The sequence below is a fragment of the Indicator indicator genome, chromosome 1 (assembly GCF_027791375.1).
Source record: "Indicator indicator isolate 239-I01 chromosome 1, UM_Iind_1.1, whole genome shotgun sequence".
Classification (NCBI taxonomy): Eukaryota; Metazoa; Chordata; class Aves; order Piciformes; family Indicatoridae; genus Indicator; species Indicator indicator.
This window is the reverse complement of record NC_072010.1, coordinates 79,710,091-79,736,890: the sequence shown is the minus strand read 5'-3', so window position 1 is coordinate 79,736,890 and position 26,800 is coordinate 79,710,091. Positions and strand designations below refer to the sequence as shown.

The 26,800-nt window shown below is 38.9% G+C and overlaps 1 protein-coding gene across 1 annotated transcript in view; it reads right to left on the bottom strand.

Moving 5' to 3' along the window:
- Window positions 1-26,589, bottom strand: part of WWC3 (WWC family member 3) — a 102,207-nt gene extending 75,618 nt beyond the window's left edge. The window contains exon 1 of the mRNA XM_054384655.1: window positions 26,510-26,589. The gene's annotated coding sequence lies outside the window, so the exon portion shown is untranslated. The remainder of the gene's footprint in view (window positions 1-26,509) is intronic.
- Between the last annotated feature and the right edge of the window lie 211 nt (window positions 26,590-26,800).

Below are 26,800 nucleotides of genomic sequence, written 5' to 3'. Positions count from 1 at the left end.
GCCGACAGCCCTGGCCCCAGGCCCCTGTCAATGCAGTGGGTGCTCATTGCAGAGGGAAATCTGTGATCAGAGGGCCTTACACACTCTTCCAGGACACAGGCAAGGGGGGTCTTCCAGACCTTTAGGCAAGAAACACGTATAGGTGCATGCTTCAGATGCTTAGATGTGGCAATGGACAAGTCATTAGCAAGTATTGCATATAGTAGCATACACACAGGCATCCTCAATCTACCACCATTTCAAAGCTCTGTATTTTAACTATTACAAAAACAGTTAATAGGTACATTTAAGGCATTCGAAGTGGTCTAAAAATAAACCCATTGAAGAGAACTGTGCTTAAAATGTGGGTTTTTTTTTTCCAAGTGTATCAAGCAGTGATTTTCAGCTTTGCTACATTTTCCTCTCCACAGCTCACTCTCTGTCCTTGTTTTAAAATTATTTATGCTTTATGACATGCTAGCTTATATTATTTCTAAGCTTATGAATTACAAATTTATGTAAGCTACAAATACATAATGTTAATACAGGTGTTGGGGAGAAGATTCTCTAAAGTATGTACCTAAACTCTTAGAACTGCTTCCACATCCCAGGCTGAAACCCACATCAAGCAGCAGTTGCTAAGCTTTTAGGAAAACTTAGCCCATTTTCCCAACATTTAACTATTTCAGTGTTATTACCATTTCCCAAATACACTTGCCTCCTACAGTCCTCCTTAACGCTGACATTGTAAACTAATGCAACACATTCCCCAATCAAAATTGGTAATTTGGTAATATACCCTAAATAAAGTTTTACATTTATGTTCATCTGACATTTTTTATCAGGGTGAAGTTATGAAGTTAGATGTCATTATTTCTATGGCTGCCAGTAGTTGTGTAATAAATTTATATATATTTAAGCTTCGAGCCAGACCAATAAAGTCCTTCCAAGTAATTAATACAAAGAATTATTCATAATTTTACTGTCATTTTTGCTAAAATACAGGAACAAAATGTAATTTGTGAAAAATCCAGATAAGGACCATCAGATATTGTAAGTTTTTTGAATAGTAACAGTGCAATGAGAAAAAACATTAAGACAATCTGCTTAAGCCCAATATAAAAAAATATTCAGAAAAATTCACCTTCTGTATAAGAAACTAAGAGTAACACAGTACAAGTAATGGTTGAGCATTTTAGAATATAGAATTTCAGACCTACCAAGAAAAAAGTAAAAACCAATAATCAGGAGATAAAGCACAATTATTAGAAGAAACACCATGCCATCCACCCTAAACTGACCTTAATTTAAACATAATTGAGCATCCACAAATAAGAAGTACCTCTTCACTAAAAACAGCAGTGGAAATTAAATTTATAGTAACAGACTAAAGAGACTTCAGCAGTAGATGGCTCCTCTTTTTCCTCCTCATCTTCCATGACCAAGAAGGTTAAAAATAGAGGCTTCCGTTTCCTTAGATTATTTCTCTTTAAACTTTTCTAGAGCACCGAAGTTAGGTACTCTGCCAGCTTCCTACATTTGTGTTAGAAAAGAAGGAGTGTTAAAAACATGCTTCCATTTACAGCAACTCAGGAAACCAACTTCTGTGATTTGCATTATTACCATTTGCAAATGAGAAGTCTGTCTAGAAGCTGTGTAGAGCTCTTCCAAAGCTTTGCATATTGGTCACCCAAAGACCTCTTACACTACACAGTAACATATTTTGGGGATAATCCTCCATTCCTGCATATTTTCCTGTATTTATGCATTCCTTTGCAGTTAGTAAACACAGATATTTTCAGTGCACAGCTTTGAATTTCCCATATCCAAGAACAGCTCCAGTACAAGGAAAGAGAGCTTAAAAGACATAAAATGCCACCTTCAGCTCCCTCCTTCTCTCCTAGACAGTCCTGAGCCTTCGAGGAAGTCAGAGCTGCAGGAAGCCTCTGACTTCCACCATGGCAGTACAGTGTGGCCACAGCTGTCTGGGTTCATATTTTAAAGTCAGAAGGAAACAGTCATCATCTAATTGACCTGTATTATGTAGTCCACAAAACTTGAGCTGGTAATTCTTGCATCTAGCCCAACATCTTGTGGTTGATCTAGAGCATATTTTCCATAGTGGCAAGAGCAGTTTGTTTATATTGAAAAAGATGTACATCACAGAATAAGTATCTGAACTTTTTATCTGGAAGGACTGGGTATCAACAAACGAAAGTAGCAGGCAACAAAATACTGCTGTAGTATAAAGCTGTATCATCTATGAACTACTATAATGCAGTGCCACCCATTCATTAGGGCACCTAGTGTGCTTCATTAGGCACTGCCCTATTAGGCAATTTTTTTTATTTCTTCTAAATCTGTTACACTGAAGTCCTTCTGGCTGAAGTTCTCCCTACTGAGGATGTGCCTCATTCTTATCTCTTGAGAGAACTTTCAATTAATACAGTTCAACTATTTAAAACAGTGGAGCAAAAGAAAAAATTATGTCCTTCCCCAGACACATGACAGAATTCTTACAGTAATCTCCCAGATTATCTCAGCACTGCTAGCACCAGGACCTGAATTTTTTCAGTCTACTATCCCCATGGAAAATCATTCAGATCTGGTGAAAGCAAAGGGCAGTGGGAAAGGGAACACTGTTTCACAGGTTCAATTAACATATTCTGTGAAGTACAGAAACCCAGTTCTCTTTACAGATTTACTCTCCACTGAATATGCACCAGCTTCTCAGGACATGTCCCACTACAGACCCACCCAGTGTGCCAGGACATCATGAGGCTTGCTCCAACTGCACAGAGCAACTCTAGAAAAACATTTCCAGTACAACTGTGCTCCTTGTAGTCTGGGAAAAGAGACCTGAAAGGCAGTTTCGCCTCCCAGTCTCAATGCAATCTCTGTTATCATCTGAACACCACAGAGGAAAAGGAGGAAGCAGGCACATCACAATACAGAAGGACGATGAGCATAGGAACTATGTGAAGAAAGGAGGTGGCAAACAGAATAAATGGTGCTGGGAGGCACAGAGAAAGAAGGAGGAAAAACCCAAGAAGGACTAAGGGTAGAGCTGGAGCAAAAAGGACTGGCTGGGAGCAGTGTTAACAGCCCACGACCTAACCAGTTGGATAGGATAAAAACAAGACTAGCCAATGATGCAGTCCTCTATATATCTCTCAGCTCTGAACATAGCTCTGTTCTCCCATGTGAACCACACTCCAAGTACACACCAATTATAACACAAATTCCTCCTGCAGTTTCATATGAATGCTGGATAAATGGCATGGTACCACTGAACTGGAGAGATCCCTGTGGTCTTTTAATGTGTCCCCTTCTGCAGCCCTAACTTCACAATCCCATCATTTCATGGCACAACTACCTCTGACACTCATCTGATAATACTGTAAGCTAGTAGTAGTATGCATCAAGTCACTAGAGCCACAAAGAAGGTAATGGGGAAGGAGGAAAGTAGTAATTTGGGGGTGTTCCCAGTGTTACTAAATGGAATCAGTTTACTTTGCATTCAGATGAGAAAAAAAGACAATGCAAAGGAGGGGAAAGGTAAGCAAGATCTCCTACTATTCATAAAAAGCTGTTAATCCAATTCGCAGTGTACTATGGGTACACTAACTCCAAGAAAACCCACCCAAAGTCAGAATGCAGTCGCATAAAGACAGACCATTTTATAATAATTCCAATGCAGTTCTTAATTCTGGCATTTTTGAATATGTCTACATTTAGCTATGTAACTTTAAAAAAAACACCAAAAAAAACTTAAATATGCATCACAAAAGTATCTCAGTTAGGAAAAGTATATTAAGGCATCAGGATCCGTATCTTCAAAAGTCTTCTCAGGTTTGGGGAAAAAACAAAAGCCTATTTTAAAAGTCTCATTCTTTTCTGAGAAAGTCAAGTACACAGCAAGTGAAAAACCCAAACCTCAAAAGCCCATTTGAATATCCACTGTTAGCCAATGGTACTGTTGCCCCTAGGAACAGCAGCCCCCAATAGGAATACTTCCTTCATTGCTCATGAAAGACTAAGACCTCACAACATAAGAACTTGTCATGATTAGCATATTTGGAAACCACTTTGGGGGTACTGGTTGACAGCCGCCTGAACATGAGCCAGCAGTGTGCCCAGGTGGCCAAGAGAGCCAATGGCATCCTGGCCTGCATCAGGAATAGTGTGGCCAGCAGGAGCAGCAGGGAGGTCATTGTACCCCTGTACACAGCACTGGTTAGGCTACACCTTGAGTACTGTGTCCAGTTCTGGGCCCCTCAGTTTAGGAAAGATGTTGAATTGCTGGAGCATGTCCAGAGACGGGCAACGAGGCTGGGAAGTGGCCTTGAGCACAAACCGTATGAGGAGAGGCTGAGGGAACTGGGACTGTTTAGCCTGGAGAAGAGGAGGCTCAGGGGAGACCTCATTGCTGTCTACAACTACCTGAGTGGAGGTTGTAGCCAGGAGGGGGTTGGTCTCTTCTCCCAGGCAACCAGCACCAGAACAAGAGGACACAGTCTCAAGCTGTGCCAGGGGAGGTTTAGGCTGGAGGTGAGGAGAAAGTTCTTCACAGAGAGAGTGGTTGGCCATTGGAATGTGCTGCCCAGGGAGGTGGTGGAGTCACCATCCCTGGAGGTGTTCAAGAGGGGATTGGACGTGGCACTTGGTGCCGTGGTTTAGATAGGCATGAGGTGTAGGGTGACAGGTTGGACTCGATGATCTTTGAGGTCTCTTCCAGCCTTCTTGATTCTATGATAATCCATTTATCTGTTAAGATTGGTTAAAAAAAATTTACTGAACACAACACACACTAGGAGCTGCTCAGGATATAATTAGATATTCATGAAGGAAATGAACTACTAAAACATGTGTAATGATTGACTGGCCAAACAACCATTAAAAGAAAGGTGCGCAAATGGAGACAGCTGCTGTTCTTTGAGCCATATCCTCAACAACAGCCTCGCTAAAAAACAGTTTTTCTTAGTGGCTGCAATTAAAATCTCTATCTAGATTCTCTTTTTTTTTTTTTTTTTTTTTAGTAAGACCAAGTCCATATTTAATGCAGAGACCACTCACATGCCACAACAGAAGAGCCACATAGACATCAAAAACACAGATTAAATGAACTACAAGTGAAGTAGAGGCAGAAGGAGAAAAACATTTGCATTTTCAAGAGGCCTGTTTGGTACTAACTATCAAGCAGGTGGGACAGATGCATTCAAAAGCACAGTAGGACATATTAGTCTGGCATATTAGAAATCAAAGCTCTTCTCAGTGCTAGCAAAATGGACATTTCCTTTATTAAAATACAGAAAATTACCTGCCCAAAGAAAGTATATGAAGTCTTGTCAAAGCAAAGGTTCCCTGTATTTCACAGCGCTTTGTGTTACTAGCAAAGGAAGCATTAAAACCTTAACATCAATTTACCTCCTTTCTTCAAAATTATTTATGAGTAACCATCAATGGGACCCTCTCAATCTTTGAGGCGAGCATGGTATGTCAAACTGTTTCCTGACTTAGGAGTTGATCAGCAAAATTTAAGAGAGGTGGCAAATTTTCCCCAACAATACCAGCTATTTCCAATTACATAAGTATCTACTGATTCAATATCTTTTGCATGCCTGCTTGCTTAGTGGGGTTGATGAGCAATACTTCATGAGATTCAGTAAAAGAAGGGCATGAAGCAGACTGAACCGTTACTATTCTAGACAGCAAATGCCTAATGTGTGCTGACAACTTTGTGACTAAAGCCTGTTTAAGAGATCAGGACCTCAAAATTTACCACTAGCTCCTCAAAAGGTATTAGGAAACCCAAGCGAACTGAAAGGGAAACTATGGCACATGGGAAGGCAGGAGAGCATACAAGCATGACAGGAAATTCCCAGGAAAATGTGATAACAATTCTTATGCACTTAGTCTGCTCCACATATTCTCACGTTACATCACCTTCTAAAAACCTTTTACTATTGCGCATTAAGCAAGACGACATCCTCTCATAAGACAGCTGTGGAAAACAAAACAGGAGTACTCCCTCTTTTCTCCCTCATCTTGTATTTATGACACAACTGAACAACTAATTTGAAGAAGAGCTTTTCTCACCATTTCCTAGACCACCACTGCTGCCTGGAAAGCCTGTCTTCTGCCATCACCCTTCATCTGGCTTCCTTTTGCTGGCCTTACTTCCCCAGAAGTGAGCTCTGGTGTCTACATACATCACCACTCTTGTCTCTTCCCAGGGTTATAGCCACATCCTGTTCTTATTCACAGGATTTGGATTGACAGATTTCAAACTTCTGTAGCACAGCAACAAGGAATTACTGAAGATCAAAGTTGTCAGAAGAGCAAAGGTCTTCAGTCCATCTCTTCCCTACTCATTAGTTGAAAGTCTGACCCTGAATTTATATTCTTAAGAAGTTCACTTTCTTGACAATTTTGTCCTCAAATCCTAATTACAGTATAACGAAGATCCCAATAATTAAATAAATTATCGTATTGCATTAAATCTATTTCCCCCTGCCAAATCAACAAGATATTTTTAATCACCATTCAGCAGCACTGCCCTTCAGCCTACCTGATCATCTTCAGTCTCTTTTCAGGACAAGAGGAAATGGCCTCAAGTTGCATCAGGGGAAGTTTAGACTAATCTAAATATCAGGAAAAACGTCTTTGCTGAAAGAGTGGTTAAGCATTGGAACAGACTACCCAGGGAAGTGGTGGAGTCATCATGCCTGGAGGCATTCACATGACATGCATACATGGTACTTTGGGACACAGTTTAGCGGACATGGCAGTGTTGGGTTGACAGTTGGGCTTGAAGATCTTAAGGTCTTTTTCAATGCTAATGAATCTTGATTCTACAAATCTACAATTCAGATCACCCTTCTGATACAAGGAGCCTCACTATCGCATGTCCAGTTAAACCCTGTTGCTGTTGTATTTTAATGGAAAACTGGTTAACTGCTGTAGCAGTCATATCTCAAGTGGAATTTAGGGAACAACATCGATCCTATTCCACCCACCCCAACCCTTGGAAAAAAAAAAAAAAAAAACAAAAAACCAACAACAACCCACAGAACAAACCCCCACCACCACCAAAACAACCCACATCCAAAAACCAAAAACAACCCCCCCCACAAAACAAAAACCCAGCAAACAAAAAACAAACAAAAGAACCCACAACCAAACCCCAAACTCTCTCTATAACAGAGTGACACTGTCATTGCCAACAACTGATCCCCATGTAGCAGCTCACACAAGAGCCCCCGAGGGATGGGAAGGGGAATTGGGAGAAAAAGGCCCAGCACTGTGGGTTGGGATAGGGGCACTTGAATAGAACAGCACAAAGAGATAACAATAATTAGGTAGATCAGTAATGGTAATGAATTAGTACATACAGCGAGCAATACAAAACACAGCGACGGCTCAGCACAGCCTGCTCACCTGATCCTGTCTGATGTCCACATCCTAGTCACACAGTCACCTACTTCAAAGCACTCCTGCTTGCTCCAGCTATCCCTTCTCTTACATAGTGGGCATGACAAATACCCATTGACTGGTTCAGCTGCCTATCTTCTTGTGAAGGCTTTAAAAAAGGGGGAAAAAAATATACACACACACGTATCTGTATCTTCATACATATATATAAACTTAACCCTATCCTAGCCAAACCCAGGACAAACACACTTGGCAGCATATGAACTATCCAAGACATCTCTAACCCACACTGCTTTGTGAGGCGACACAAGAGCGATGTTAAGGGTAAGCATCCACGTACACAAGCATATTTCATATTTCTGGTTGAATAACCTGTACTTATCCAAATTTCAGCAAACACATGAAAGTGCATTCCAGAAAATTAACAATAACAGAAGCAAAGGACAGGATGGCATCATTGCTGCCATCTTATAAGAATAACAAACAATTTATTGACAACTGAGCCAAAATAATTTCACAATGTAACATTTTATGTGACCCAAGAACAGTATGAAAGTAAACAAAAAACATTTAAAGAGCCCTTGTATACAGACCCTGACTGCTTTTAAAAGGAAAACAAATTACACAAATGCCATTTTCAATAGCAGCTTGTCTGACATGTGGTTCAATTTAACAGGTATTAAAGATATGGTAAGCATAGACAAATTCCTCTTGGAACTTTTAACATCCATGTTTTTCTTAAGAAAAAGAAATAAAATCATTACTTTCGGAGATTAAAGATTAATTCAATTCTTTATTTCTTGCGTCCTTCAAAGTCATCATGAAAATGACTCATCCTCATTTATTTTATACAATAAAGCCCAACACATTCTTCCATTGTTTTGAACCTAGACAGCTTTGATCTCCATTTTCCAAAACAAGAGAACTATATAAGCAATCTCAAACATACCTTCCAGATCAGACATGTCCTTCCACAGACACACACACATATATATTAATGGCACAAATTATTGTGCTCCTCTTACATAACTATCAATCACAAGCCTTTCTAAGCGTAAATTTCAGTTGCACAAAATATGCAGCTATTCAAACAATGGCAAAAATACTTTCTTAGTACTGTCTCCCCCTTTCTTTCCTGAAAGTGCCCAAATGCCTTCTCCCAAGACTGGGAGCATCAAGAGCTGTTTCTTATGCAAGGATGGCCAGCACCAGCAGCACCTCTGTGAGCACCATGCCAGCATCACTGCACTGCTTCATGGCATACACTTCTTGAGTCTGATCCATCATGCAGGAGTGGGACACAGCTTCCATCTCAGGAGCTAGCACAGGAGCAGCACATGCGGACAGCTTCACAATGTGGTGTCACAGAGGAAAAAAAAGGAAGGTTCCTATTGCATGCTGTCACATGGATCTTACTAATTACTGAAGTATTCTGATGACATTACAGCTACTGCTTTCCCCAAACAAAACTACGACAGAATAAGGTATCAATCATTCTGCACTGTGGTGGACACCTGTTACTCACCTCCACCAACCTAATACAAAGCAAACTTCTCACTCAAGTTACGTGGCAAAAAGACAGAGCTTAACACATGAAAGCACACTTGCAGAAAATGAGAAGCATCTACATTCATTGTATTGTGCTTGAAAAGCACAACTGTAATATGAATACAAGATCAATAAGCCCCAACAATTTTTAATGCTTATTAAAAAACATGCCACCTGCCTTTGATAACGAGGTAGAACAGAGGAGAGAAAAAAGGGAAAGCAAGACCACATGATTCCATCCTCAAATCAAGCTTGCTCACCGCTGCATTTCCTCCTGGTGTCATCAGTAAATTTCATTTCAAAGAATAGACAAAAATTCAGGTACTGAGGTCTTCTGCCTTTGGAAAGCTGTAACTGAAACTAATTATTAACTAGTTTAGGAAGTGCTTTACAAAGGAAAAGCGTGAACATTAACAGAAAAGATTACTGAATCTTTACATTACTCTTTTATTGTATTTATACAATCACAATGTTCATTTATAATTAGAACACCACTGTAAAGTTAAGAAATACTCTAATTAGTACCTACCTGAGCACCAGGTACAAGGAGTTTAAAAATAACAGTATACCAAAAAAAAAAAAAAAAAAAAAAAAAAAAAAACATAGAGCAGAAAACCAAACCTCTATCTTGTAAATCCCAAGCCAGTACCACTGTCTTCTCTTGAGAGGCATGACTAAAATAGGCAAACAACATTTTAGGACTGGTATTTCACAACAACAAGAAGATGAGGTCAGAAAAGGCATTGCAGTAATACAGCTGGGTGACAGGAAAATGAATCTAAAGCAGGATTTTGGAAGACTGGGAAGAAAAACTTAAAGGTGCTTTTTTGTTTCTATCAAGTATTTGAAAAGAGTTATTTAGTTGTCTACTTTGAAAATTCAATTTATCCTTCCAAGTAGGTACTGGGATTGGATTGTATTAGAAATCTGCCTGAAGTCATGGCTTTATTTCAAAAATCTTTGTTTAAGATAACTTCCTTATATACAAAAATGATATACTACTGCAAATCAGCCATTGAGAACGCTATTAACTAATACTGGTGATACATCCCGTGACAGTACAGATTCTACACCTGCTTTATAAATACAATCCTATGAGAAACAACTAGCACCTACAGCTTGCTCAAAAAGAATGTTAGTGGACCTCTGTAAAGAAAGTAACATTACAGGTACTGTAAATTTGTACAGTAAATTAATTATCTCACACAAACATTTCCAGAATTTTTCTACGCAGGATGCTTCCAGCAGACTCACAGCAACTCTGCCGTGGCTCTCATATGTACAGCTTCCAGCTACTTCAGTGTGGCACAGAGCTGGAACTAACATAACCTATCCCACACAGGGCTTGTTTGCTCAAGTTTGGTGATGAATTAACCATAGCCACCTGGCTCCCAACCAGCTCAAAGCACGAGCCGAATTTGCAACACTGCATTTAGACACTACTGAGAGCGTCTCATAATAAAATTGCTTACTCACCTTATTCACCTCACTTACTTCATCTAGTGGAATAAACTACTCACCCATATTGCTACACAAAAAAGCATTCACATGGATGATTGAGGGCACTGCTTATTCACGCCCAAGATTACTAAACTTCAGCTTTCCTAGGTAAAAGAATCTGTGCTTAATGAAGGCCAAAACAAAAGCGAACGCATCTTTGCTGACAGTGAAACCAATGGCACCCGCTACCTGGACTGCATTTCACACAATACATCTCTGATCCTTTTTGTCATAAGAAGAAGGAAAAGGGAAGAAAAAAAAAAAAAAAAAAAAAGAGATACATTATAGCAGGTATCTCACTGATAATTCTTTTGCAGGACTCCATCTCTGGTCAAGATCGTACTGTTTGTTCACACATAGGAAACCAAACCTAAAAGCCAAGCAGTGTACCACAGGCAATGCAGCCCAACAGCTATACAGGAAACTTAAATCTAATGCTTTGTTTCTGGGGGAACAGTGCATCCATTGCACACTAACCACAGAACAATTATAGTCTAAGCCTGTACAATAGAATCGGGTGCACTAATCTCAAAATGTATTTCTATGACTGACTAGGCAAAAACATCATTCTTTTTAAGGAATTGGCTTCTGCTTTGATGAACTGACTACTGGAAGCAAGCAGAAAACAGGAGCATTAACTTCAAAAAGAAAAAATAAAATCAAGAGCTTATAGTCCCCATCTCCTATAAAAAAATGGACATGATTTTTATTAATAACAGTAGTAATTAATAGACCTGAGTCTATTTGGGTTTTATTTCATCCATGAGTTTCCAATTTTAGGGAAACCCTCTATATAATTCTAAATCCTATCAACGGTTATGAAAGTAGGATGCCTAGTAGAAAGTAAGAAGCCTAATGTTTACACCTAACTGGGTATCAGAAAATCTCTCAGGAACAAGTGGATGCAAATACAAGGCAAAAAGCATCTGGCAGAACTTTCACCTTCCCAGTCAGTCGAAAGACACAAACCCACAGGAAACCAGACTTCATCAATTCCGGTACTCACGGAAATACCTGACTTCTATAAATGGCAACATTTTCCACATAACATTTACTGTGAGCTTCTTTAGCACTTCAAACTCAGTACCCTGCAAGGCATCTCCCTGCCCTACCCTAAACATTCACGTGCAGGCTACCCAAATATTTTTGCTTCCAAATGTTATTTTCTTTTAAAATACATCAAATATTTCCTTTAAAAACCCATCTAGTCCTATTTATGTGACTATTTGCTGGGTGGAACAAAGTTAGATGCTAAGATGGAAATACCATAACAGCTGAGTATTTTAACTGGCAACACCCTTGTAATGACATGCCTGTGTGTGTCATATCAGCTACAGACTCCACAACCTTACAAATCTGACATCTTCTAGCTTGAAAAACTAATTTAGCAGGTTTATCAGAATTTCACATGCAGATGTTCACAGACATTCTTGCACTGGAAATACGCAAGAGTGCTGTATAAAGCATATATTCACAAGTTTGAAGCTTGTTAATAAAGAACTAAGCAGCAGGCAAGTTGATATACCATCCCTCCAAAACTAGATAAAACTTTTGTACCGTGCCATAAAACAATTTACAGTACAGCAATTTTCCTGTAGAATAAAAACCCAAAGTAGAGATAATATACAGCTTTTAATACTGACATTTTTATCTCTTTCCAGATAAAGAGCAATACCCTGATTACCTGCACTGTTCCATCAATGCAGGTGTGACTATTTATATAGATTAGCAGCGCTATTCAAGGAACTTGTCCTAAATAAACATAAATTGTATAAATAAGGATGCTACAATTCTTTGTGCATCTAACACTGCCCGACACAGGAGATTTCCCCACCCCAAAATTTGAAAGCAAAGGTAATGGCAATAGATACAAAGACTACGCTACTTTTTCCTTAACACAGATACCAGACAGAGGCATGTTCATTCCCAATTTGAGTATTTTCTGATACACTGTTGCCACATTTTATAATCTGAACTTTGCCAAGACTTATTTTGTTGCACTTTCTAAATATAACAAGCGGGCAGGGGGGCAGGTAGAGCGGAGAAATGAGGTAACACTGGATTCAGCATTCCTGCAGATATCAGAGTCGTGATTAAAATATTTTTCCTGATTAAAAATGACCCACCCATGAGAATCAAAGAGACAGAAATCTGGATTAGTGCCAGTTCATACAATAACTGTGTTTATTTGTCTTAATAAATATTTAAGAAACATGACTTGTGGTATTTGATATAACCAAGCCCGTGGTTAAAAGGCCTCTCTCCCTGACATAAGCAAATACAGTCTATCCTCTTTATTTGTCCAACTTCTCTTCGACATTCAAGGCTAATCTAGTTTTAGGTCAGGAAAAGGACTGTGGTCTATCATTTTAAACAAACCATTGTAGTAAAACGTGAACAGGAAATTCCAAACTACACTGTTCAAAGAACAATGATTTAAAAAAACAATGCTAGCTCACAAAGTACAAGAAGCTTACAAGTTATCACAGGAGAGTTTGGGTGGAAAATAGTAATAACATTTTTAAAAAAATAAAATAAGACATATCCATATATACACATATAGTCACCTTGCTCGTTTTTTCTTTTCCCCTTACTGTTCCTCACTCCCCACTGGGGCTAGGGGTCCTTTGAACTTTGCCAAGGGAGAAACTTTCAGATCTGAAGGGGGAAAGAGTGCAGTATATACAGCTCTGTCTGATACCTTGGAAATATCCGGCCTGCGGGAGTTAGTGCAGGCATGCCATTCATTCCACAACATATAAATGCCCTCTTTAGAGCCTCATCTAAGCAGCAGTTTCATTTGGATTTTGAGGCACAGGTCTGCCTTGTTTTTCAATAAGCGGCAAACTATTTTTACCATGACATTAAAAAATATTAAAAACCCACCAACCCCCAGATTTTAAAAGCTGATAGCATACAGGGAGTATACAAGATGAGTAAAATCCAGATGTGAGGGGAAAAAAATTTCCTGTATTAGCATTTTGCAAATTTCCCTCTCCTAAAATATAAAAAATCCCACAACCCAAAAACTAAACCCTCAAAAACCCAACAAAACTGAGGCATTTTAAATTCTACCAGTCATAGCATTTTAAAATGTTCAGAAATTATTTAACCAAAGCATTCTAACAACTCTTTGGAAATTATTCTCATAAAAGTCTGGACATCAAACCATCTTCACTAATGGGGAGAAAAAAAACAGATGTATTCCTAATTTGAGACAGAAATTATAGTAAAGGAGAAATAGTTCACCTTTAATGTAATATAGTGATGTAGTAACACTGCCTCAAGAGTCTATTAGTTTGTATAACCTCTCAGGAAAACTTTTTTTTTTTTTCTTTACAGGAGACATATCCTAAAAATATCTGGACACAAGTATATTAGCATTCAAATCTTCATCCACTTTCAAAAACAAGCCTCACTGCACATACATAAAAGGCCAAAAAGACAGAAAAATGAACACATGATCTTGAAAGAACTGCATTTTAAAGAACATGATTCATGGATTAGAGGGAGGGGGCAGAATTTCCACAGCCAGGACACTATCCATAGTATTGGGGTGTTCCTAATGGAACCAGCATATTAGACACAGGGTGATTTATTTTTTTATTTTACGAGGACAGAAAACTGGATTATAAATGTTCCATAGATTCTAAATGTAAAGAAAAGCAACTTATGGTTGTGATTAAGGCAAAAAATGAACGTAATTTTATCAACTGACTTCAGAAAAAATAAAATAAATACCTGAAGAACAGTATAGGCAGACAGTCATACATAGAAAACTCCAGTACATAATCCTACAAAAGAGATACTCCAGAAATTTATTACCGTTTTAATGATACAATGATGCAGCTATATTTTAAAACAGCAAAACCTTTTTTTTTTTTTTTTTAATTCTGAATGCTTTACATGTAAGGTGTTGAAAGAAAAAACATGAGTGTCTTCTTTCATATACTATTTCCAAAAGAACGAAGTAATGGCCAAAAAGCTTCATACAAGTCAGAAACCAGCAAAATCCAGAAAGCCTTTACCTCAAGGATTCAAATTGAGTCCTGGTTGATAGTAATGAAAGTGCAGTATCACCTTAAGGTTGCTTGGCAGAGATTGTGAAAGAGAGCAGAGGACATGGCTCACTCCTCACTGATATCCAGAGAGTAAGACCAGCAATCATTGCTCTTACCAAAAGGAAGATCTGAGTACCCATGGACAAATCTACAGGATTACTCCCAGAAGTAATTTACCTAGCATGATATTACAGCACACGCTGGTAGACATTTACTCTGTACCTGCAACAAGCTCTGCATACAAGGTACTTGATATTTCAGTGGAGGGGAGAAATTTATGAAAATGGACTACTTTCCACAATCACTGGAGCTTTATCTAGTCTGTCAGATTTCCACAATATTGTGGCAAATTTTATGAAATATTGTTTAAAATATAGACACACACATACGTATCTATATACCTTCATCTATATGAACCATCTGGTGTTTTGCCTTTTACTAAGTCATGGAAAGACACAGTTTAACCTGGTTTAGCATGAACACAGGTTTACATCTAAGCTCAATGAAATATTCAAAGATTTTTTTAATGCACCCTTCTGAGAAAACTCAAGACTTTTTTTCTAAGCACTTAACACACTCCTAGAAGATAAGAAGTTGAGGCAAAATTTCCCACAAGCTGCTTCTGAAAATGGAGTAAAAATTAAGGTAGTTGATAATTCTTTAAGACGTACTTGAACCCCTATGAACAGATTCAGTACAATGGAAATTCTGAGCAACATGCACAACCAATGATAGGAAACATGAACTACACTTTTTCCTCTTTTTTAAGAGAAAAATATTTACCAACAGAAGCAATGAGGCTATAGCTGTAAGAAATCATTGATGGCAAGATGCCTGAAATTTCAGCTGATTAAATGACATTGCACAAAACATTCACATACTCCTTCCTACATGTTTCTAAACAACTAGTTTGATTATTTAATTGGCCTAACTAAGCAGCTACATTAAACAGAGAAGTAGAATTCAAATGCTCGTGCAGAGTCTCAAGCACATGGGGTCTATTTATCACAAATCTCAGAGTACACCCATAACCACAAGAGTACTGCTATGTTTTTCCTTGAATAAACTATGAGCTGGCCAAAAAGCAAAGACATCTCAAACTAACACAAAGTAGCATACACTTTTGGTTTTTTAAATGTCATCACTCAGTACACTTCATACAGTTGGAAATGAGCACATGAATATGTAGTATGATTATATATATTCTTTAACTGGATTTTGACAACTTACTGCATTTACAGTCTTTACATGCATCTCAAATAAAAAAAAAATAATTATAATAATATTATACACTACTAATAATATCTAAGATTGTGACAAGCAGGACCAGGGAAGTGATTGTCACCCTGTAACCAGCACTGGTGAGGCCATCTCTTCAATACTGTGTTCTGTTTTGGGGCCCTTACTACAAGACAGACATTGAGGTGCAGGACCAGGTCCTGAGAACAGAAATGAAGCTGGTAAATTGTTTGGTCAACAAGTTTTATGACAAACAGATGAGGGAACCAGGGTTATCCAGCCTGGAGTAAAGGAGGCTGAGTGGAGACCTCATTGCTCTCCACAACTACCTGAAAGGAGACTGTAACAAGGAGGGGGGTGGGTAGTCTCTTCTCCTTAGTCACAAATAAAAGGATGAGAGGAAATGGCTTGCACTAGGGGAGGCTTAGGTGGGATTTTAGAAAAAACTTCTTCACCGGAAGAGTTATTAAACACTGGCATTGGCTGCTCAGGGAGGTGGTTGAATCCCCATCCCTGGAGGTGTTTAAAAGACTCACGCTGTTACACACTGTTACAAAGACCTACAGATGTGATGCTAAGGGACATGGCTTAGCACCAGACTAGATAGGTAACAGTTGGACTCAATCTTAGAAGTTTTTTCCCCAACTGAAGCAGTTCAGTTATGTTTTCTGTAGCTCATAATGGATAATCATCAGGTTAATTGATGTTAGTCATCAATTATAGTGTTATAGACTATTCAGATGTTACTAAAATTTATCTAAGCTCCAATAGTCATGATAGTCTTTAAATGATTTTTTCCCTCTGGTTTTGTGGTTAACGTCTTCTGAAGTTTGAGGCTTTTTACCTATATGCCATATTGTATCTTTAAAACTGCGAGTTTTAGTTTTATCAAAAATATGTAATCTGGGAAAGCAGAAAAAACAAGTTTAAAGACTAATTTCTGAACACATGTAATACTTTCTCCATCTACTATTTACCCCTATATTACAAAAAAAAGAGAAAAACCTCAATGGTAGTTTGCTTTTTTTTCTGAAATTCTTTTTATCCTAAAATTCTCTTTAAGCATGGATGGCATAGCTGTTCAAGTCAAGTAGCTTTGGACTGTATTCTCCTTTGAGAAGTGTGTCACAAATTGTTTATGCTATAGAATTAGATAATTATGCAGTACTTCAGCAGACTTCCCAAATATGGATAAGCCACTCTTTCTAAGAATGTCTTGTGTATTAAGGGTGTTTAAAAACTTTTTTAGCTGTTTAAACTGTAATCCAAGATTAAATAAATCAATGTTTAAATACTACACATTTTCAGCTTTGATATCAAACTTTGCATCTTGCCGTAAAGAATACTAATCACTGTGTGTGAAAGAGTTTCAGCCTAAGTACAATATAAATCAAAATAGTTTCAACAAGATTCTCCATAGATATTTGATTTTGAAAATAACTCTTTCAGAAAGCTATGAAAGATAGCCTTTGATTCTCTGTTGCTGGTTCAAGGGTGTTGATATCACTGTATTTTATTTTTGTCCCACTTCCAATTAAATACACTGAAATAGTAAAGTCTTTGAACACAAAAAATTTTAAAAGTTGCTCCAGTTTTTGATATTTACTAATTCAACTGCTGGAGGCAATCAGCTTCTTCAGCAAAAAGAGCTAACAGTAGAGCACAGAATTGCCTCAATTCTGCAAAAGACACTGAGACCACTACGCTCATCACTGGACAGAAGAGCCTTTCCTACTCCAGCAAACACCCACAAAAAGGCGGAGAAACAAACTGAGAAATACTCCCACTTACTGGATAACGCAACATGTATAGAGCAAGCCTCGCCAGGAGGCTAGCTGTATTAAGTGGCTGACTCAAATGATTCAATGGGCCATTAAAAGTGACTGATTATGTCTCACCGTGCTTTCAGCACACCCTAATTGTACTAAGTCCAGATTAATTTTCCTATCTGGAACGGAATCAAGAAATTATTAAGACCCTTGTAGCATAGCAGAACTAAGCCTGCATCCCTGTTCCCTTGCCATTAATGACTAGGTAAAAACTGTGGGATTTATCTCCATTTAACAGGCTCGGGATTGATAGCAAGGCGAAAAATCAAGTGTCCCTGTTCCTCTCCATCAGCAAAGATGTTCAGCTACTTCAAATACTATAACGTTCTTCTCTACAATCTGGCAATTTCAACTTTGATGCAGTCAAGTCCCTTACAAAACTTCCCCAATCACACTGTCACAATCTTTTTATTGAGTTATAGCTCCAAACACTGGAGACAAAGCTACCTTCTAAGCTCCCCCAGTAGCTGCTCTGTCATTTTTTTATTACCTGGACATGCCTTTTCACATTCCACCCTTCCCTATTTACACCCTACACTTCTACACCAAACCTAGATCCTCCTTGGAGGTGCTGCACTGTCAAGATCCACCCCCACATCTAGCTCTTCAAGTTCCCTCTCACACACAACTCCAAGGTACTGCACTGCCACTATCCTCCCACAGACATTTATCTGGTCCTTGCTCCAGTTCACATACACACCAACTTTAATCCCTGCCAGGAATGGCAATGCTCACCACTGACTTCACCAAACCTTTCATATGAGGGCTTCCAAGCTACCACTGATATCCCAAACTCAGTCCCCAAACTGGTTCTGCTGCTTGTAACTCTCTCACTTCTTAATAGCCACTTCAATGCTGCTGCTCATCTGAAAACTAACTCTGATACCTACCTAATTGAATTTTGTTGGCATTTATACATCCATCTTACACCTGAAAAAAAATGAATCCTTCCTTATAAACATAACACGAAGCTTGTCTAGAGATGTGTTGCTTTACTATGGGGGTATTTTAAAAATCAGTAGACGAGACCACTCACAAAAAGATTTACTCGAAGAAGGTTTTAAACAGACTCATCACTTTTGTCTAAGCCAATTCCTCCTTGAATTAAACTTAATTGACTTAAGTCACTTAAATTGCCATGAAGGTTAAGTTATCTTAGGGAACTAAACTGGCTGAAAACTACCCTCTCCAAAACCAGGCAAATTAAATACTGTATAGGGTGGGTTTTTTCCTAATATGACTAATGGTAAAGTCAGATAAGCACCGATACCAGTATAAGAGAAGGGGGAGACCATGCGGCTGGTAAGGAGGACACTAGCGCTTTTGGCAGCAGCTAACCAGTAGCTCAAGGCTGCTATGTTGCAAAACCTTGCTGAGCATGCACTACTCTGCAGTGGCAGAGGTAGGAAAAGTACCTAAAGCACGTTTTCTTTAACTAGCTTCTTTCAACCAGAAACAAGATGAAGACTAACTAAAAGCTGTGATACTGGCTGGCTTTGCCAGTGAATGTGAACTGTCACATCTGCAGCAGATAAGATATTCAGGAAGTTCTATTTTTAACCATAAGCAGAAAAAGTATTAGTCGTACTTTGCTTCACCAAAATATCAGCTAAATACTTCTGTTTGGCCTCACATACAGATTTACAAAGCTCTGTTAACAAGACTTTCCTATAGATAAGTTTTTGGGGTTTTTTTTCTTTTTTTTTTTTTATTGCCTACAAGTCATTTGTTCTGTTTGCACAGTGCTGTCACTATATTTACATTCACTAAAAACACTTAAGTTGTTATCTCTCAAACTAAACTTATCACCAGAATCCAAGCCTAAATATGACTTCTTTTCTCTAGATAATAGAACTTAAACCCAGCCCTATGCTTGTGACATTTGAAGTCTTGCATTCTCACATGTGCAGATTACAGATCTTGAAAACCAGACACTTCCCCCCCACACACCCTTGAGAAGATAGGTTAACGCCAATACCCAATTTTCTCTTAACAATGCTTGGTACTGTTCAATGACAATAAATGCAACTATTATAACAATATACTGACTCAGACATACATTGATTTATGCAAACAAAAAATAGAAAAGCATCTTTTATGGCAGTTTTGAGTGCTGACAACATCCACAACAGATCACTCTTTCTCAGTTTAGAAGATCCAACTCACTTGTGGAGCATCTCACAGAATCCTTCAAGAAAAAGACCAAGCACCCATAACATCTGCCATTGCATCGCTGCAACATGCTGAAGTCACAAGTGCTAATTTAGTCCTTTCTAGAATGCACACAAATACAAGAAGGCAGGTGTCTGCATTCCTCATCTAATTTCTAGAAATACTTTTATTTAGAGGTAAAAACTACACATGCACACACACAAAAAAGTCCCTTCACCTTTAAAAAAAATACTGAGAAGCTTAACAACATTTTTTTGGTTAATGAGGTTACCATGGCTCAATAGCTGTTTTATGTTTTAGCACATGTGCATTATATCCTGCAGTTTTATGCTACCTAAGCTAGATTTTCAAAGCATATGTATTTTTAACCAGTAAAATCCAATTAAATAAACTGTAATTCACTTCTACTGTACTACAAGGACAATCTTTTACCTTTAGGAAGAAACAGTGGATGCCTCCTACATCTACTTTCTGTGATACTTTAAAAATACTATGAACATTAATAATCTTCAACGACTGGAGATGTAGCATACATTTTTAACAAGAGTGAATTACAAGAAAATGTGAATCCTCGCTTCATAAAGGTATTGCTTTTTCCCAACCAACATAAATACAACAAGAAATTACAAGCTACTCTTAAAAAAACATTTAAACAAAAGAGCTGAGATCAAGGGGGGGCAAAAAATGCTGGCAATAATTTACAATTATTTACCATAAATCAGCTGATTAACATCTACTTGCTATTTGAATCTATCAATCAAACAAAAGACTCAGCCTGAAAAACGTACCTAATACCAACATCAATTCTAGGACACTTGTTGCCTACATTCATTCTTAAATCATAACCTTACATTGTGGCTGAATTCCTTGAAAATGTTTAAGTACCTGCCTGTTTGAAGACCTACTGGCCAGGATGAAAACATAAAGATCCCTCCTGAAAGGCACTGAAGTAGATTTATCATGGCATATACATATACAAAACTTTCAAAACAAACGTCAGCTACAGTATGCCTTTTATAATATTACCAAATTATTCTGAACAAGAATTAAAGCACAAATACGTGCAGACTGCCCAGTGAGGCTTCGGGCAATGCAGCCTTTTCTCAGCAGCATGTGCTGCAGCATGTATTCTCAGTCACATGCCAGAAGAGCAGTCGCACAGCTGCATAGCTTTCCCATCCACACTGTGGCTGCATCCAGATTTGACATTTGCAAAGAAAATTCAAAACATCTGGAATTAAACACTACTTTATATGCTATGCTTTTAATATAAATTCTATCAAGTCCATTGTATTTACTGCTAACTTAAGGTAATCAAATGATGCAACTGCAGTGACCCAGATGCTTCAAATAATGAGATGAACTGGTTTTCTTCCTTACTGTGTTAAGAGAAACAAGCAGATAGAGAAGCTCTCCACTTTGTAATGAAGGGATGGATGTTCTGCCAATACTTATGAGATATATTTAGCTATATATAAATTTTATATAGATCAAATCATGCGACAGTGCCAGTAAAAATAGATGGTTATAGACAATGAGACTTCAAATGATAGCTAACTTCAATCAGACTCAAAAAAAACAATTAACTAGATAATTTCATCTAAAGAACCTAAGGAGAGTGGGAAAAAAAACACTTTGACATTTAATATCTCTTACTACTAAAAACATATCATATTTCTGGTCTCAACTTCTGACTATTGAGTATTATTACAAATCTACTAAACAAAACAGCCCTAAAGTCTACAGTATAATCCCTTTTTCTGAGCAGTACACAAACCATTTCTTAAACACCTCTTCAACTGAATAAATTTTGTTCTCATGGGCAAACATATTTTCCAGATCCAAACTCTTTCAATTTATTTTCCCCCCTTCAACCATCTCTTGCAAGTTCAGCACTGATAACCTAGAAAGCAATATTACAAAAGCACAAATTAGTACTTCAGTAGTTTCTGCTCCCCTTTAAACAGCATCAGAGCATCACTTCCAAAAATACATTTTTGCACCACATAGATTACATTTTATGTTTTAAAGTGACTGATGCAGTCTGTTAAAGAAAGTGATTTAAATCTGCCGAGTCATCATGTCTTCAAAGGGAATATTAAGAAAAAGATCAACAATCACTTTGGTTTTTCCCATTCCACAAACAGCATTAGTTCAAAACAAAACTGTGTTAAAACAGTTGATAATCAAAACACAGAAAGAAAGTAGACACAAAAATTCTGAAATCATATGTGAACCTGAAGGAAACTTTCCAAAAAGACAAAGGTACTAACCATCCTGTTGCCTTCACCTTTCTGATGCTTTGGAATAAAAGTATTTGAATTCTGAATACTGAATGACACTAATTGAGACTCAGTGTGAAGGTTTAAGCCAGGTCCACAAAAATGCTATTTGTGAAAAATCTTGATTTAAATGCTGCTTCTAACTGTCTTGACAAAAAGCCCACTGCCTTTCTAAATATTTAATGCACTGGTGCACCAAAAAATCCTTTCCACTCACTAGAGAGGGGTGCATCTTCCAATTTTGGCAAAAAATTGTAGAAGCAGTTCTCATTGCCTCACAACTCTCTGGTCTGGCCTCGGAGTTGCTGCTCTCCATGTATCAAGTAAGGCAAGAAAACAGGTGAAAAAGTAGTTTGTCACTAAAAATCCTCTCTTAATACAAAACAGTAAGTAGTTAAGCAACTTCAGTCTCAAGTGTTCAAGCTTTGAACGTCTGACGTGAATATTCTCTTGATTTAAGCTTCTTACTTGCAATCTCCCATTCCTTTACAAAATCAAACTGGGGAAGAAGAAATTGCATCATCCAGCATCACATTGGCACGTGAGTTTGAATACCTCACTTTGCCACTTGCTACAGCAGAGGAAACAGTAGTAATGGACTGTCTTTGCCCTACCCCACAGAGAGAAGCAGCAAAACAGGTCTAATTTGCTAAAAGCAAATAAAATTACGAGAATGAGGAGTCCTGAAATCATCCCACAATGACAAGACAAAAAAAAAAAAAAAAAAAAAAGCAGCCATCACTTCTAGGTTCTCTGCCCAATTGAGCATTCCTCCTCTGCACCACTAACAATATAGATACCTGTCTAGTGACTTTCTCAAGCTGACTCCTTGTTTCACACCCATTAGCCTTTCCGGATTGTTTCCAACCTCTACAATTCTCATTTTTCATCAATCTCCTTGTCCTCACAGATCTTACACTTCCTGACCTTCATTATAATATTTTATATATAGTTCTTACATTTCACCTTCCAACTATCTTCCCTTCTTCACCTAGACTTTGCATGATGCCTTGCATGCATATTTTTTAACTCTGAAGATTCCTCTTCCAAACTCAGTGCACTCTTTTCCCTCAGGGTTCTCTATACAGCCAAGAAAAGAGCTGACACCCTCACACCCTGAACCCTCACTAGACCGGTTTCTTCTTACCTGTTTTTCCCCACCCTACTGGTTTTCAGTCCAGTTCCCCTACTTTTTTCTTCCCAGGCTTTAAGGTGCCATCCCCTCCTTCTCCCTATCCCCAACTCTTGATTGCTTTGCTGTCCACAACCTACTGAAATTTTGCCCCCTCTCTCTATTTCTAATGTCAATCCCCACTTGTTCCCACACTCCTTGCAACCTACCTTCTCCACAGGGCCAGGGTTTTACTGTTGTACTCAAATTAAACAGCTTTTTGGTCTCATGCTGATGAGGACGCCAGACAGAAAAACTCCTCGATTTCAATTAACACACCAGCAGTCCAGCTTGCAGGAAGTTTCTGCAAATGCAGCTGCTAAAACCTAAGTCTTTAACCAGCCCATATTGATTTTTCAGTGCCTACCAAACTCACCCAAATAAGCAATTTCTCCATGCAAAACCACTGCTACATCTTACAAGTTTAAAATCCTGACTCTAAGATTATTTCAATCTTCAAACAAGACAATTCACATTAAGAAACAGGCCCTCTCTCCTAGCATTTTTCAGAAAAAAAAAATACTGTGTTTTATCTGTAGTTTCCACATATAAGAAATCTAACAAGACTCACTAGCTTTTTGGAAAGCTTTTGCCAAATTCAACATTTTATCTAAAATCTAATCATCTGAAAATGCAGTCTTGTAACAACAGCAACAGTAATAAGATCCTTGGTGCCACAAGGATCTTCAATATCAACCACAAACATAGTCAGTGTTTTATAAGATCATTTACAATCCCCAGTTATTGACCAGAATCTCAATATAGCAAGTACTATGCAAACAAGATAAAAAAGCTGCCTTGAAGAACTTGCAACCTATTAAGATAAAAGACTTACTACTGCAACATGAAGACCTCCATTGCTCCATTCTGCCAGGATCAACTGGTCACAATCCACTCATTACACACAATCCACACAGATCAAAACACTATCTTCCCCATCCTAACCACTGATTTGATACCAAAGATAAGATGCTTCTCAAATGGCTCATTTTTATTACTCTTCTACTATTCTCCCTCTTTTTTCTTAATTTATTCACCTTTTCTTAATTTATTCAACTGCAGTCCCATAGTTTTATGCAATTCCTCCTCAATAGAAACAAAACACACAAACACAGAAATGGTAGGGTGATCTCTGACACGCTACACCCAACTCAAAATGCTGAGATACATATGAAACAAGTAGGTTATTCTGCTCTCCACTTTCTCAACTTGTTTTTACAGAAATACAGCTACAGTACCATTTCCATGCTGCACTAACTTTTCTTTTCCAAACCTAGCAAGAACACAACTAACTTGATCCTTTCCTACTCCGCTGCTGCCCTCCTACTCCGCTGCTGCCCATGGGAATCTGAATAGCTGCAATGAAAACCAAAAACCCTGGTCATTTCCCGCTATGCAGAAGAACAGAGAGAACTCACTAACGCAACAGTAGTAATCTATTCTCAGAGATGAACTCTACAATCATAAAACTAGTTCCTGCTACCTATATTCTGTAGAGATTGATATGTGCTCATGAAAGCATGTCATTTTCTACCTGCCCAAAATAAATGCCTCAATCTCTGCTCTACAGCCTGTTCTTACCCAGTGTGAAAAAAAAAAAATCTAAGTTTAAACATTGATGTGAAAGGTTTAGAGACGTTTTCAAGCATTGTGTGGCATTTCAATTATTTCTTAAAAATATGAAGTCATAATTTTAGCAATACTATTTACATTGAATGGTAAAGGAGTTTAAACACGGTAGTAAATGGCTAAATCCTTTTTCATGTTGTCTGTATGCAAGATGAAATCACATAGCCTCTTAAATTTAACGGAAAGGATGACAGATGAGCCACAGACACACTGTTATGTCATCGATTACCTTTAAAACAGCATATTACAAGTAAGCTAACAACGTGTGTATGCACTTTAATGTAGAAAAACGTGATATCTAAAGCATATTAACCAATATTTAATACCTCGGCAAAAAAAAGGTATGTGCATGCATTAAGTATGTCTCAATGATGAGACAAAAAGATCTTCATCTGGTAGGTAAATATTTAGGCTATTTAAACAGTTATGTATCATTGTGCAAGACGGCAAAAATTGCTGAAATTACTGGTCTTTAACCCAGACTGTGCTTGAATGTTTCTGTGGCCTGCTTAACATTCCAGGCATACTTCTGGCAAGGTAGCTCTGGCTGAGGTTCAAACTGTCCTTGTCCAACTTTCACTTAGTATTAAAACATTGTTTAATATAGAAAAGTATACACAGAGACATATGTTTCTTACTTCGCAGACACCTAGAATACTGACACTTGTGTTCACTAACTCCGCGTGGAAATTTTTAGGCGAACGCTTTCAAGCGAGGTTGCATTTACCGAGCAGCACCAGCTACGAGTAGTGCATGCCTCCACCAGTTTTAAGCTCTAACGCTTAAATATTGCTTATAATGCAATTCTCTTAAAAAGCATAAAATCTGCCTGTATTTTTTCACCCTAATTAAAAGGAAAAGGCCTAACTCGATCTTACCACGCACTGCCAGGCCTGAGAGTCGTGAAAACGCTATCCCGAAACAACGCAGCAGTCGGGTAATATGCAGCAGACGGCATATTTGTCAAATTAACTGCAGGAATCTACCGGTTTGCTTACCTCCATGCAGCGTTATCTTTTATGAGGAGGTAATCTACCAAATTACTTCAGCATGCCTCCAGCCTGCTGCTGCCAATTAGTTCAGCCCCACTAATAAATCAGGATGGCCAGGCCACTCAGTTGCAGTGGTGCTAGTCCAGTAATTGAGGAGTATAAGCAGAGCCAGTACGTTCCTGCCTTCCTACCTCCCTTCTACAAGGACAACACTTAGTTTGAGCATCCACCATGAGAGGCGTAAAAAAAAATTTTTTTTTAAATCCACCACCTTACTTCCTATTTTTCTTGATTTAATATTTACACTGGCGGCAAATTAGGCAGCTGCCGGGGTAGGACTCTGCCCCTCAGGTTTTCACACGCATCGGCCGAAGAAGGTTGATGTGACAGGGCCCCCCTATCCTCGCTCGCCTTCCCGCTTCAAGGCGAAGGGACGTGAGGCGGAGCGCACAGCCGACAGGGTCACCGACGGTCCCGCCGCCCACACCCTCCCGCGGCCACAAACGGGGGAAGGAAAATGTCGCCGACGGGCCTGGTCCCGCCGCCGAGGGGGAGAGGACGAGGAAAGGGGACGGGGAAGCCGAGGCAAAGTTGGCGCCCAGCAGGGTGAACCAGGGTCGGGTCTTCCTTCCCTCGGGACTTCCCTCGTCTGTCTGAGACTTCATCCTCTTACCTATCCCGGGGGTCAATCCACGAGGTCTGCCGAGTGTTATGGTCGATATAGAAGACTCGCCCGTCGAAGTCCCTCGCTTCCTCCCAGCCGGCGGGCAGCGGGAGTTCCGAGCTCTCCCGGCCCCGCTGGCCGCCCGCCGGCGGCCCGCCGCCCTGTCCCGCCGCCACTTGTTGCTGCCGTCGCCGTCGCCCACCGCTCAACCACGGCATGGCCGCTCTGCTGCCGGGCCGTCGCCGCCGCCCAGCTCCGGCCGAAACCCGCTCCCCGCCCGCCGCCGGGGCAGCTCCCGTC